This window comes from Cyanistes caeruleus, chromosome 1, assembly GCF_971803275.1.
Source record: "Cyanistes caeruleus chromosome 1, bCyaCae1.hap1.1, whole genome shotgun sequence".
In the NCBI taxonomy this organism is placed as follows: domain Eukaryota; kingdom Metazoa; phylum Chordata; class Aves; order Passeriformes; family Paridae; genus Cyanistes; species Cyanistes caeruleus.
This window is the reverse complement of record NC_141701.1, coordinates 102,083,399-102,098,162: the sequence shown is the minus strand read 5'-3', so window position 1 is coordinate 102,098,162 and position 14,764 is coordinate 102,083,399. Positions and strand designations below refer to the sequence as shown.

General features: G+C 36.5%; 1 long non-coding RNA gene across 1 annotated transcript in view; it reads left to right on the top strand.

Moving 5' to 3' along the window:
- LOC147655790 (uncharacterized) overlaps nucleotides 1-14,764 on the top strand; it is a 54,062-nt gene that overhangs the window by 25,337 nt on the left and 13,961 nt on the right. Inside the window, exons 4-8 of the long non-coding RNA XR_015280023.1 lie at nucleotides 4,072-4,316; nucleotides 4,476-4,543; nucleotides 7,718-8,374; nucleotides 9,541-9,696; nucleotides 10,123-10,180. This is a non-coding gene — a long non-coding RNA (uncharacterized LOC147655790). The remainder of the gene's footprint in view (nucleotides 1-4,071; nucleotides 4,317-4,475; nucleotides 4,544-7,717; nucleotides 8,375-9,540; nucleotides 9,697-10,122; nucleotides 10,181-14,764) is intronic.

The window sequence follows — 14,764 nt, the reverse complement described above, 5'->3', positions numbered from 1 at the left end:
AATTTCATATAAAATTATTCCACCTGGTTTGAAATTTGCAACCTAGCTTTAGCTGTTCTCCAAGGAACGAGAAGGTGATATTTTTGAAATGCCCAAGGTATGATGTAAGATGCATGATCTGAGGAAGAGGTTGAACCCAGCTATACTAATTTCTTAAAAGTTATTTCCAGAAAGCAGGAGAAGGGAAAATGATTGAAGATAGATAGATAGATAGATAGATAGATAGATAGATAGATAGATAGATAGATAGATAGATAATAAATAAAGATATAGGTATAGATATAGAGATATATACATATATACACATATACATATATATGTATATGTATATATATTAAGTTTTCATTATTTCTCCTCAAGATGTGACAGCTATTTTAAACATAAAAAAAAATTGTTCACTGTTATATTTTCCTTGTGCTCCTTCCTCATATACTGACATTTTAGCTTACCATTTCTCTGTTTCTGTTTCTAAATAAAACTTTACATGACAGTTAAAAACACAGCATAGACAACAGCTGCAACTTCAATTTACACTGTAACAACAAGGCAGCAGAAGCTACCACATGTAAGTGCACAGATTCTTTTTGTGAAAAAATATGAAATGCAAATCTAATGACCAAAAGCAGTACAAAATCTGTGCTACCTTTATTTCAAGGAAGGGTAAAACTAACTATTGTAAGAAAAAGGCATGGAATGGCTGAAACAAGAAAGCTGTTGAAATTCACCCTGTTTATCAGCACAGGATCTTACAATAGCACAGGTCGCTATTGTGCCTGTTTACAAAACCCTGCCATTAATTGAATGCAAGTCTTCTGATCATTTAATTTGAACAATTAGGATTAATGTGCACATGCATAAACTATGAAGCTGATGTATAAGAAGGATTTGCTTTGGGATTAAACATTTCCCAGACCTGTAGGAAAGAATGCTGTGCTCTCTGCAGCTATAATAGGTTCCTGAAAGCTTGGATAACCACGGGAAAGTGGTTGTTAAATTTGTTAAAACAAGGATTTATTGACCAATAATGCAGACGTCTACCTCTTATCTGGCCACCTCGGGCTTCCTTTATGCTCACTTGAATGAAAGTAGTATTCCTATAGAGCAATTCATCTGAGTGTAGACATCTAAAATAAAGCTGATGACTCATTCCCCAAAAATGTGTATTTTGTTCTTTGTTCACAAAGGAAACCAAAGGTATCTAAGAGACAAATCTCTACATGTTCTATCATTCCAAATGTCTAAACTAGGTGAGATGAATCTCACCTTGTCTGTCTGACTAGGTGAAAACTGTCATAGTACATGGTACTAGCACCTACAAAGAAGGAATAAATAATTTATGACTAAGTTAATGAAAGGATATATTTAAAGAGGAGAGAGTTGAGTTTAGATCATGTTCCAAAAACTGTGATGAAAGTGTAGGATATGCTGGGTTTAGGATCTATTCCCATGGTACAGCCTGAAAAATTAAAGGTTGGACAAGAGCAATGATCCTGGGCTAGGAATACTGTGAAGTACTTTCAAACTTGTTGCCATAATCATATAGAAGCTTGATAGCAGAATCATAAGAACAGAAAAATTCAGAGATAACTCATGTGCTAGACAGTCATAAGCATGGAGTTTCCTTTCTTTTCTATTTTTTTTCCCCTTGCTATTCATCCCTTCCTTATATTGTTCTGGCTTTTGTATTTATGTATTTCTATTTGCTTTCAGCTTAATTTGATTCACAGCAAGAAATGCTTGGGATAAGCAGCTGAATCCTAAGGTCATCCATTCCTTTGAACTGCTAGTCACTGTTGTTTGAAGTGACAGTCCCCAAATATTTGTTTCCAGGGCTGCCTGAAGTGTTGTGTGTCTTTAGCAGCTTACATAGGCTAACTTGATGGTCTGCTCTGCCACGGGCAGGGACTCCTCCCACTAGACCAGGCTGCCCAAAGCCTTATCCAGCCTATTCACTGTGAGACACTGGCCACAACACAGAAAGCAAGTATTTGCCCAAGGCATGTTCCTTCTACATGTTGTGCAGTTCTGTTGTCATGGCACACAGTGAGGTACAGACAGAGTCTAGCCAGCTCTTGCTGTGTCCTCTGTTGCATTTTTGAAAATTGTCCCTTAGACATATACATCTGATGTGTTTCTACCAAGCAGACTTTGCAGTTTTGGCAGAAGTTTTTTGAAGTAGCAGCTTCAGCCAAAACTGGCCTTTCATTGCCAGCTGACTCTAAATGGCATTAGAGGGGCAAAAGAGAAGTAGGTATTACCTAAGGCAGAAAAGAATCCTTTTCTTGGAAGAGTTTTGTGCTATGAAGCATGACTTCTGAGCTCAAGAAAAACTATAGCTAGCTGCAAAGGAAAGCACTGTCCTCCTAGAATTACCCTGCAGAATTACGAGTGGGAAAAAAGCCCGGTTTTTGTGGACATTAGAGCAGGGCTCTAGTGTCTCTTTTTTCAGCTCATTCCAAAGCTGAAAAAAAATCTGTTTTCAAAGTTTAGAGTAAGAAGACTTACAGCTATTGTGCTTAGGTATATATATCTCTATATATGCAATTTACTGTTCTTAGAGTGGGAGTTCCAATGGCTGGAGCAGTGCAGCACCAACACAACATTTCAATAGGCTGGGGTAAAAGGAGCCTAATTTCCATCTGCTGAGGACTTCATTGTCCAGCTGAAAGGAGCTGAGACATTAGACACTGCTGACAAACTACTTCCCTAGAATGGTGATATTCCTACACAGGAGCAGAGGGAGAAGTGGTCAGTGTGCCTGACAACCAAACAGACTCATGGGATGGTGAAAACACACACAACCTGGCTCCTCGAGAGCATTTAAACACGGGGTGACAGCCAGTCATTGCTGACACACCCAGACTCATCTGGAAAAATCCAGCACAATGATACCTCTCCTGGTGGAAATATTTTAAACCCATGTTAAACATAATAGAACAGTTTAAGTTTCATTAAACTGTCAATCACTTCCACACCATTCAACTTTTTAAGACAGAAGAATTGAGAAAGAAAAACAGAGAAATAGAAGCAATTTCTTCTAAATATATTAATATTTATTTCTTTTAATGACAACATGAGCTCAAGAAGAGAAAGGTTTGTTACTCAAACTATAAGTTTCCATTTACAGAAGCATAAAAAAAGAAAAATGAAAAAAATTGTAAAGACAGCATTTTTTAATACTCCATTGCACAGACAAACAGTGGTTGGTATTCTTGTCATATGCATTTTATTTATTTTAGTGTTTCTAGCTTTCAATAAAGGACAAAGACAATATGCCTTACAAAACATAAAAACTTCTACATGGGCCCTTTTTAGTATGGCAGCTAAGCTACACAGACAGACAATTTTTTAATTCAGATTTTTCTCTCTTCCTCCCTACAACTTCACCACAAGGATATATGTGCCTTACTACAGGACTTGTGAGATACATGCAGATTTATCTAATCAAGAGACTGAAAATGAATTGACAGAACACTAGAAACTACCACGTTTTGTAAAAAGAATTATGCTGCCACAGTCATTTGTCATTTTACTCTTGATACAAATATATTTGGGGGGTTAACAGTCTTTAGTTTAAATGTATTCACATTACATTTTTAGTTTTAATTTCCTGAATGCTCTCTGGTAATGAGATTACCCTATTGCGTGCTTTCTAGGCAGATATTTTGTCTGCTGCCTAGCAAATCTTATTATTTCTTGCTTTTCATCCAAGACATATTACTGTGTTTATTGCCTTTGCAAGAGAATGGCAATTCAGATTCTGAAATTGATAGGTGTGTGCACAGGTAGTATTGCAGACCTTGCCCTCTGCTCTGTGTCATAGTAAGCTTACTTTTCTTATAGGATGGGAAGGAAATGGCTGTAAACATCATGGGCTTTTTCCCCCTCTTCTTTAAACTTCAAGGTTAGGATTCTCAAATAAATGTTAGACTGTAGTATGGATAGAGTGGTTAAAAAATAGCATTACATTTTTACAGCACTCTTTGAGAGTGGCTTTGAAAAACAGTCATATAATTCTACTGAGATCATGGAAGTTTTACTTGCAGTGAAATCATATTTTTGTTCTTGCAGAAGGACAGTCCCTTCCAGGCTATGGCCCACACTGGTTGATATCTGAATTGACTTCATTGACAGCTTGAGAGTGAACATTCAGCCTAGTTCAGGAATGTGGATGCAATTGCATTTCAGTCAATTTAACCACTGTACCCAGCATTAATTTTATGCTGGCTTCATGTCAGTTGTGGGACAAGTGATATCTCCTACAAAATCAAAGTAGAATGAAGCACCTGCAAAATACCTGATTCTGCATAAAGTGTGTAAGTTGAAGTAAATCCATATTTCCTTTTTTTTTTTTTTTTCTTTTGATTTCTCTGCACTGTTAATCCTAAAGTCAATTTATACTGGATCATCCTCTAGTATAATTCATTTTATATTATCTGGAGCAGGAATCTAACATTGTCTTTATTTCATCACAGACTCACAAGCTTGCTCACAAATGCAGTAAGAAAAGGAGAGACTCATTCCTTCTTTCTTCTGCAGAACGGTAATGTATATTAGTTTAATTATTTACCAGAGAAACTTTGCAATAATTCTGCTGGAAGGCAAATTTTATTCTTTATCTGATAAGCAATAATTAATATTGTCAAGCAAATGAGTATATTCAGAGCCAATAAAAATCACAACACCATTATGAGGATGTTGTGTTCTTAGAGTTCCCAAAGTTGATTACCAGCCTTGGACAGACAAAAAAAAAGGCTGCCCATATTAATTTAATTGGCTGGAATGCAGAAGTCTAACAACCTTGCAATGAGAGACTGAGAAGGAAACAGAGACTGCAGAAAGCAGCATAATGACATTAGGATTTATTGATTCATCCTGAATACTTCTTCTGGAGAAAAAGTCTTCTATATACATCTTCAACAGTCAATCCAGGCATGAAAAAACAGTAAAATATTTCTGTTTTCTGCAGTTTTAGCACAGCATAACAGAAACTGGTGTTTGCTTGAATAGGCAGTAATTTTAATATGCTTTATATAGTAGTATCTTTATGTGTGTATATGTGTTACAGCAGATTTATATGACACACTCTGTTTCCCTGCATGCCCTTGAACATGCATAGGTCTCAAATTCATTACAAACATTAGGGCATTGCGCAAGTTGCTGCTTTTAATCCCTTCCAAATACAAGTTAATATACAATAATGCTACATTTATATACTAATTTTTCCCTGAAAATGTCAAATCATACTGAAAAATCTAGGTAAAAATTGTTTCTTTCTCTACACAGGAAAAATGTGACTGGATAGACCAAATGACCTGGTCTCAAACTATAATCTTTATGCTTAAAGTGCTTCATGGCATAAGCCCAGCATAGTTAATAGATGACCTGAAGTTCCAAGTTAAGCATTTCAGTCATAAACTTTCTCCTCCACTGCAGAAGAACTTTCTACCATAAAGATATAGCTCACCTCTGTAAGACAAGACATTCAGTGGGTAGGTGGTTCAAAACAATGAAATAGTTTCTCCTAAGAATAAAGGGCCGTCATAAATTTCAATGTCTTCTGTAACTGTAAGAAACCTTTTTCTTCATTAGCCTTGAGCTCTCTTTAGCACCATTTTCACTGGAGGGGAAAAAAAAAGGCCCCAGTCAAAATATATTTCAAAATACTAAACTGATACTTCTCAAGGAAAGAGGGTAAGGTAGAAAAATAATGCAGTACACATGGCAACCACAGACCTAATTGCTGATGGACCTTTAAAGGACTTGGATCCTTTGGTGACATAACTAGACCTAAACCAAAGGGCAAAGTCATGATTGTAAATTTTTGGTTTCCAAATTCACTGGTGTGACTATTTCAGGATGTTTATATATTGTCACAGGGATTCAATAGGAATTAAAGCATCTCCTGAGTCCCTCCAAATGGATCAGCTCTGGATCCATAGTGCTCTGGATCCATAGTGCTCTGGATCCATAGTGCTCTGGATCTGAGCTCTACACATGAGCTGATTAGTGACATCTATCCTCAGAGACACAGGGGGTCTTCCACTAAACCCAAAACTCCAACCACAGAACATGAAAATTCAAAGCTAATTACTGTTTGTCTATGTACACTGAGAGAAAGACCGCACATACTACTAGAACATAGTTTGTAGAACTTATATAGAATATATACTTTCAGTCAACTGCATTTCTAATGGCTGACTCGGTGTTCAAGAGCATTATGTTGTGTGCCATAATGTCAAAGATTAGTCATGTTTCTTAATATAATGATGAAATGGTGATTTACTCTGTCTGCTGATGTTCTTTATTAGACAGCCCATACCAGCTATACTGTGAAATCAGAACAGCTTTATTTTCACTATATATATGTAAACACAAAAAGAAAATGTCACTGTTGCTAATGCTTTCTGTTTTCAAAAACAGTTGGGCCAGCATATCCCTGATCCTAATATTATCTACAGAACAAATCACAGAATAATTATTTACTTATAAACATATGCAACATAGCAGAAGAAACTTAAAATTAACCAAATTGCAAAACAAAGGGGAATGTAATTTGCAACCCAATTATCACTGGTACTCACACTCTTAGACTGACATTTAAATCAGATTTGTGGCTCTAGAGTGACAAAAATGAAATTATTAGTCCTTACTTCCAACATCACACTGATTCCAAGAAGGTGAAAACCCAAATTCAGGTATTTAGGTATTTAACTTGCTATTTCACATCTAGATTTCCATCCCAGTGAAATGAAAAGTTAGGAGCCAAATAAGAACTAGTCTTGCTGTACCTGAGCCTTAGACACAGTCAGCAAAAAGTGGTTATATTTCAGCTGATCATTACTTTCCCCTGATAAACTGCAAATGCCAATGCACTGTCTCCTAATCCCCTTCTGTACAAAGTCAAATGTATTTGTTTTATCTGCTGCTGCAACTAACTTCTGACCTCACTCTTATATGCATGTTTTATTTTACACCCCGAGTAGTTCCACTGATCTGCATCAGCATTTCAGACAGGATATGGCTGGAGAAACAAAACTACCCTCAAATTTATCATATTTTCTTTCCTTCCTTTAAAAAGTTCAAGTGATATAACTCTTTAGTTTAGGGATAGTTGCACTCATGTGCATACAAAATATCATAGCAATTTTCCAGTGAGAAAGAGAAGAACACAAAGGGGAAGATGAAGTCCCACTGAATATGAATGACCATGCATTTTCTTAACAGCTGATGCATCAGAACAATCGTACTTCACCAAGTGACACTAACAGAGGACTACTGTTCTGAGAGTGTCCTTCACTAAATCACCATGACAAAGCTGATTTTGCTTGTTTGTTTGTTTGTTCAGGTTGTATAGGGTGGTTTTTTTTTTTTGTTTGTTTGTTTTGATGGAGTTTTTTTTGTTATTTTGGTTTTTCTTTAGTGAATATAATCATATCTTACTTAGACGTTTTATTAACTTAGAGAAAAAACTAAATACATACTTTATTTTCTAAAGATAAATAAACCCACATCCTAAACTGATTCAACTACCCCAAAATTTCTGTCAAACAGCTTGTCTCCTTAAAAATGTACACAAGAAAATACTCTAAAATTTATTGTACACCAAGTTTAAGTAAGTAAACCATTAATTGCTTAGAATCTAATTAAAATATTTTTATCTTTCTTAAAGGTGTTTATTTCATTATGTGGCTTATTTTATTGTGGTTCATTCCAGCTTTGTAAAGGGAAAAAATTCAGCCATGGAAGTAATTCTCTGTGAAGAGCTGCAGGAGCTTCCTCCACACCTGGCAAAAAAAAAAGCTGTCTCTGAAAACTGGCCCACTGCTAAGCCAATTAGAAAAGCTGGAAACACCTCTCTGATAACATATTTAAGATAGAAGAAACCATGGGAATCTCTCTGCCCTTGGAGGAGTGGCTGGTGGGGCCAGGCCCCTTCTAGGAGGGAGCAGCTGGGCCTCTCAGCCGCGGTTGGGTGGGGGCTGAGTTGGGTTGGGTGAGTCCCACTGAGGTCTGCTGGGCCAGGCCCTGGCATGGCACAGCCACCAAAATCCTTCATCCAGGGGCAATCTCGGTGCCATGAGCAACTACACAGCCAGAACTGGGGCAGCTCCATGGCCCGCACCAGGACCAGCCCTGGAGTAGAGCCATCGGCTGGCTTGTGCAGTATCGGTGGAGACCATGGATCAGCAGCGAGTGATTCTTGGATGCAGAGCCCAGATGGGATCAATATTTCAGCACTTCAGAGCTCTATAAAAGCTATTTCAATTGATAGAAGTTGAGAACAAGCAAACCTATGTACACCAATTCACTCCTGAGTCAGAGAAAAGGAAAAAGTGAGGCCACATGAGGAGAACAATATGGTGACACTAAGGTAGGTGCAAAAGAGAGATAGGGACAAAGGAGGTGCTCCGAGCATCAGAGCTGAGATTCTTCTGCAAGCCATGGTGAGGGCTGTAATACAACAAACTGTTTCCTTGTCATTCATGAAGGGCATGGTGGGATGCAGCATTCACCCACAGCCCATGAGAAAAAGGCACTCATGCTGTGATCTGGTGAAAGGCTCGAACAGAGAACCCTTCTTTTCAGAGATAGAAGAAGACCCTTGCTTTCATACTAGAACAGCTCATCCTTAAAAATTTCACCTCATAAACTAAATGGCCCATGAAAAGCAGGTGTGGGAAGACTGCAAGCCATGGGAGGGACTTCGCATTGCAAGCAGGTTCCAGGCAGGTAGCCATGAAAGTTGAAACCACATTGGAAAAGTTCAGAGAGAACTGTTTCCCATAGGAAGACCCCATGGCAAAGCAAAAGAAACTCCTCTCCTTAAGCAAACTGAAGAAAAATCTTAAGAAGTAGCAAAAAAAATCCCATATTTTTTCTCCCTGCACTGTTGATGGGAAGGAAAGAAGGAGAGGAGGGGAGTAGGGGTGGAAAGGTTCTCCAAAGGTTTCTTTCAGTTCTCATTATACTCTTTTAATTATGTTAATTTTTTTCCTTTATACCTTTTAAAGTTTTGAACCGGTTTTGCCCTTAAAGGGTTTTTTTCTAATCCGTATCTCACCTCATGAGTTTTCTTTCCCCCTTCTCTGCTTAACAATAGCCAATGAGGATGAATAAATGATTTTCATAGGTGCACTGGTGTTTGGCCAGCATCAACCCGTCACAGGTGTCCATAGCATTGAGTTCTTTATTATATTCCTGTCAAAGAGAGGCCATTTGTCCATTTATAGAGATATTGCAAGATTAACAATGCAGTGTATTTTTTTCTGTATTTACCTAATACATTCCCTTGTTCTTACCACAGCTAATTGTTAGTGCCTTTCAGGGTGGTATATCACTGCTACTCCTGAAAGGTTTTTTACTTTTTAAAACAATTTTTTTTTTTGTTACTTGAAGCCAAATACAGGATTGAATTTGGCTTGTTTATCAAGGCAAAGGTATTCAGATCACTTACTCAGAGGAATGCTGTAGCATTTAGATACATATTATCCTCTTAAAAATTCAGCCTCTGTGTTTATTCTTGTTTCATCATTCCAGAAAAACAAAAGGGCTGGCTGATGTTATTTTGGGACCTCTCTCCATCATTTTTCAAAAGTCTTGGGATTCCTTGAGTTTCCAGCCAGATGGAAGATGGAAAACCTTGTCCCAGTTTTCAAAAAGGCTAAGAAAGAAGACCCTGCTAGTTACAGGCCTGTAAGTCTCACTTCTGTGCCTGGTAAAATTATGGAGAAGGTTATTCTGGAAGTTACAAGAAGTTATGAAAAACAGCTAAGAAGCAACACAGTCATATGTCATTTCCAGGACTGGTTCATGTCCTGCTTAACCAACTTAATTTCCTTTTATGATGAGGACAGCCACCTAGCTGAACCAGAAAAGCCAGTAGATGTGGTGGTCTGGGATTTTAGCAAGGTTGGATGCCGCCTCCCACAGTACATTTCTGGGCAAAATATTAGTCCATAGACAAGTCCATAATACATTGGGTGAACAATTGGCTGTCAGATTATGCTCAAAGGATTCTACTAAACGGGGTAACATCAGGCTGGCTGCCTGGTGGGCTTCCCCAGGGCTCAATTTTAGGGACAGTGTTCTTTAATGTTTTTACAAATTATCTGGGTGCAGGAGTCAAGTGTACAGGAAGTGTGCCGAAGAACTAGGAGGAGTTATGAACTTCCTAAAGGTGGGTGGTGTTTCAGTCCTCATTTCTCATAATTGCAAATGATTCAGCTTTATACTTCTGAATTCAGACTATTTTCAATCTTACACAACACTCATTTTTTTGATTGTTCTTCCAATCAGCAAAGTTGTTTGGCAAAAATATCTTCCCTTTCCTTTATGACACATAAAATGATGGAATATTTCTGTACCTTATCTTGATTCAGTCACCTCAAGCACTAATAAGAGTAAAGAAAAGGAATTTCTGTCACTGCCTTTTTATTGTTCCTCAGAAAACCACAAAGGATTGAGCGTATCTTGACTGTTCCTTTTGCTGTATAACATTATTGCTTTCACCTATCTAGATTGATTTGGATGTAAGTACTTGTTTATAATAAAGAGTAGAGGAAATAGTAAAACATACCTAGTACACTTCAGAGGAGTTATTTTATGATGAGTTTTTAGAGGAAAAAAAGTATTTCACCAGAGCTTTGCATCATATTTGTTTAAAATGTCCTTACTGGATTCATACTAATTTCAGGAAAGCTTTTATATAGTTAAAAAATATTTTTCATTAACATAAAGTTGAAATTTACATTTACATGGAGATATAATTTCATGCTTTAATTTCCCATTAAGAAATACCTAAAATTGGTTCTGTATTTTCATTTAAATTCAGATTCTGATTTTTCTATTTCTTAATGAAAAGAAAAATCATAACTATTTCTGATGTGTCACTGGTATGTAGCACATGAATTGAAATAAGCTTTTCATTAAATTTCCATAAAGTAAAAAAGAAGTCAGTCAAGAACTTAGACCTGCAAATATCATCAGTTTGAAGGATTAAATCCCTATCTTGGTGTGCTGTTTAAGCTCAAAACTTAATGGAAACTTTCAGAACTTAAAAATGTGCACAATGAAGTATATAAAGTATATAATTAAAAAGGAGATATTTGTGAATGGCAGGACCCAAAGTTCTGTCACTGGCCTAATTTGTCAGTTTTTAAAATAAAACCTGATCTTAATATGCTGACTGTAGCTTTGACTTATCCAAAGGGCAGTTTAGCATCAGCAACTGTCTATGCACAATGTAACTTGCCCTCACAAAGTCAAAGTAAGGCTTGGGATGGCTGACCAATTTGTCAAGTGCAGTTTTCCCTCCAAAGGCATGCTACAAATATGTCTTTTTTGCTAACTGTTTGGATTCTGAGTTGCCGGAGCAGACACCAGAGCATTTTATGGTAAACAAACCTATGTTCTGCTTTACCTTAAATTCAGACTTGTGAAGAACTGCAGGGCTATTTCAAGGCAGTTTGAACAATGTGCAGCCAGGACTGAGAAAGGCAACCATACCAGACCCAGCAATCCCCATCTGATATTGAGAGACTGCACTGTCTAAATTCAGTGATCTCTGTTTCCATAAATATTCTCCTCCTACCTTTCCTTTATCTTTGTTGTGCTTTAACCCCACCATGCAGCTTCTCACCTGCTCTCCCCCTCCATTTTGATGGCATGGGGAGATGAATCAATAAAACAGGTGAAAACTCATGGGTTGGAAGATGGACAGTTTCATAACTGGAAAATTTAAAATATAATAATAATTATTATTGTAATGCAAAGGTGAGAGAGAGAAGAATAAACACCAAGAAAATAGAGTCTTGTGCAATGCAATTGCTAACTACCCACTGACAATGTCCAGCTTTAGCAAGGATTAGTGCCTCCTGGCCAGTTTCCCCCCAGTTTATATTCTGAATGTGATGTTCTGGGGTGTAGATTGCCCCTTTGGCCAAATTGGGCCAGATGTCCTGTCTATGCTTCCCCCATATTGCACCTGCTCCCTAGCAGAGTATGGGAAACAGAAAACTCCTTGACGTAGGGTAAGCACTGCTCAGCAACCACTAAACTATCAGTGTGTTATTAATGCTCTTCTTGTACTAAATCCAAATCACAGATCTGCACCAACTACTGAGAAGAAAGTAACTCTAACCTACCTAAATCCAGGACAATGCCAAGTTTAAGTTTTTGGTGAGCCTGGCAGTTTGGTCTTGGTGTAGGGCACAGAAAACAGGGAGGTTTCAGATTCGCAATTAACTTATTAGAATTTACAGTCTATTTTGTGTTACAATTTGAGAATGACATAACACTGAGTAAGATAAAAATACTGTCACAAACAGTGCAATAGTATCAACAACAGATATTTCTGAAGTGTTCTGTAACCTGTGGATGCAGATCTCTAATACCACCATTAACACTGATGTCAACATCAGTGTTTAATTGTGGACTACTAAAGGTTTTCTAACACTTCTTTCCAAAGCACTCTCCAAAGACCCTCAACCTCAGCCTCACACTACTTAATCTTTTTCTTTACTGGCATGTTATTCTTTCCATCATTCTCTTCCCTTTGCCTTTATTTCAAAAAAAAAAAAAAAAAAAAAAATAAAACCCACAAACAGCCAAAACAACCCATTTAGTATGAAGAATGCTTAATTCCTTTCCATTTGCATATTTTCTCTTCTAAGTTGGCTTAAAAGGCAAGCAGGTTCTTACTGATTTTATTGACTGTTTTCCTCTTTTTTCTTAATGGTGAATGGAAATAATGTGATATTTGTTGCCATTACTCCATTCAGCTTATGTTGACTCCTTAATTGTTCTTGAAAATTTGCTTTATTGCTCAGGGACATGCCATTTAAAATAGGAGCAGGTAACAAGTATCTTTTGATGCAGTATGTTAAAATGTACTGTTAGTTTATGTAGATTTCTTCTTGTTCATTTATAGGAATAAAAGTAAATTATGTTTGCCTTACTTGTAGAGTTTAAGATTACACTAAACAAGACTCAGTTTTCAGTGTTCTAAAGATGGCTTTCTGATAGCTTAAGCTTTTATTTAACTTAAATTTGAATTTTATTTTTGCCTTTCTGAAAACTCATCATATTTATAGTCACTTTCTACTGAGAAGAGCAGTCTAGGTCAATCATAATATTATATTAAAGCTTGATGTCAAGTAGCTGAGTTTCTTTTAAGCCAGCTTTGTTATCTTTGAAAGAGGCACAAAACACAGAGTTCATAGAACTATAAAGAATCAAGTTGGACATAATCAATGTAAAATGTAAAACTACATATTCAAATGGAAACTGTACTTCTAACAGAAGTCCTTTAGGACAACTGAAATGGAATGATTTCATATCTTAAACATACTTTTAATATGACTAAATCAGAGCAATTTGATTTCATAGTTACTGAAGCAGAGCTCTTTGCAAAACTGCAACTAGTATTCAATTATATTTTTTGTCCCTCTGCATGACATTTTTTCCATTTTCATCAAGGTTTTGACACAGGTCACTTAAAATCAATTGCAGAAAAAATTTTGAGAGACATGTTACAGACCTTCATAAGCTCACTTCCAACCTTTCCATTATTTTTCTATATTTTAAATTGGTTTAAAGTCAAATGTGTTTATGTATTTTATTAAGTCAAGAATTCAGTGGGAGTTACTTGGGAAATAGAAAGCACATTGAGAGCAAAGAATTATTCATTGTGATACTTGTAGTGAATGCTGCTAGGAATATTAATACTGGTGTTATGGTTGTTTTGGTTTTTTGGGGAGAAAAAAACCTTTTTTCTCCTTTTTTTTAAGGAGAAAAATTGAAGAACCGAATAGTTTACTGAATAGCAAATTTTAGTGTCATAGCAAGTGTTGGAAGTGGAACCCCAGAACTGTTGCCATACCTATAGAAATAGTATGTAACAAATCAAAACCATGTTTCACTTCCAAGGCATTACAAATTTCAACTTGTTAGTTATCATAATTTATCTATAAACATTTTATAAATATATGTTTATTATTGACTACTCAAAGTATGATAATGTCTAGAATGGCAAAGCAGGAACAGAGTTTCCCTGCACATCCTACCAAAATAAAAAAAAACCAGACAGTCAATGCCACAAACAACTCACTATTTTAATAAAACTGCTGAGGTTGCTTGCAGCTCCTGAGCTACATCACCAGTACTTTGGTTTAAGAAAATGTAAAGCAATTATTTGCCCCAGATACATTTTAAACATAATTTTTTCAGACCATGATATTAGTCAGAAACTGTAGAAAACCCTAGTGCCTAATTTGTTTCCAATAAGTGAGTAGTTTATGACAACCAAAGGCAGCTTTTGAAAATAAGGAAGAGAAAAAATGTTTACAGAACCACTGCACGTCACAGTCTCTTGAAAATGAAGTGCATTACAGCAGACATAAAAGAGCATGCTGTAGTAAGACAAGCTGTAATGAGTTCAGTGTGTTAGTATGCAAGTTATGAAAGATTTCTTGTCTTTAATACAACATTTTTCATTATCATTAGTCCTTGAGGTGCATGCCAACCTTTTGCTGGTGAATATAAATGATGGAAAGCCTCTAGGAAAGAAGGAATCACAGCTTTTTCCTTCTTGTTTTGAATTGTTGCACTACACAGTTTTGCACACATATCAAAGGCAGAGATATAGAGATTCCTGATATCACAAGCTGAAGTCCTTAAGAATTTTTGTCTGAAAATGAAAGCAATCCAATATCAAATTTATTTCCACAAGAGTTACAGTAACATCTTCATAAATAAATGGATT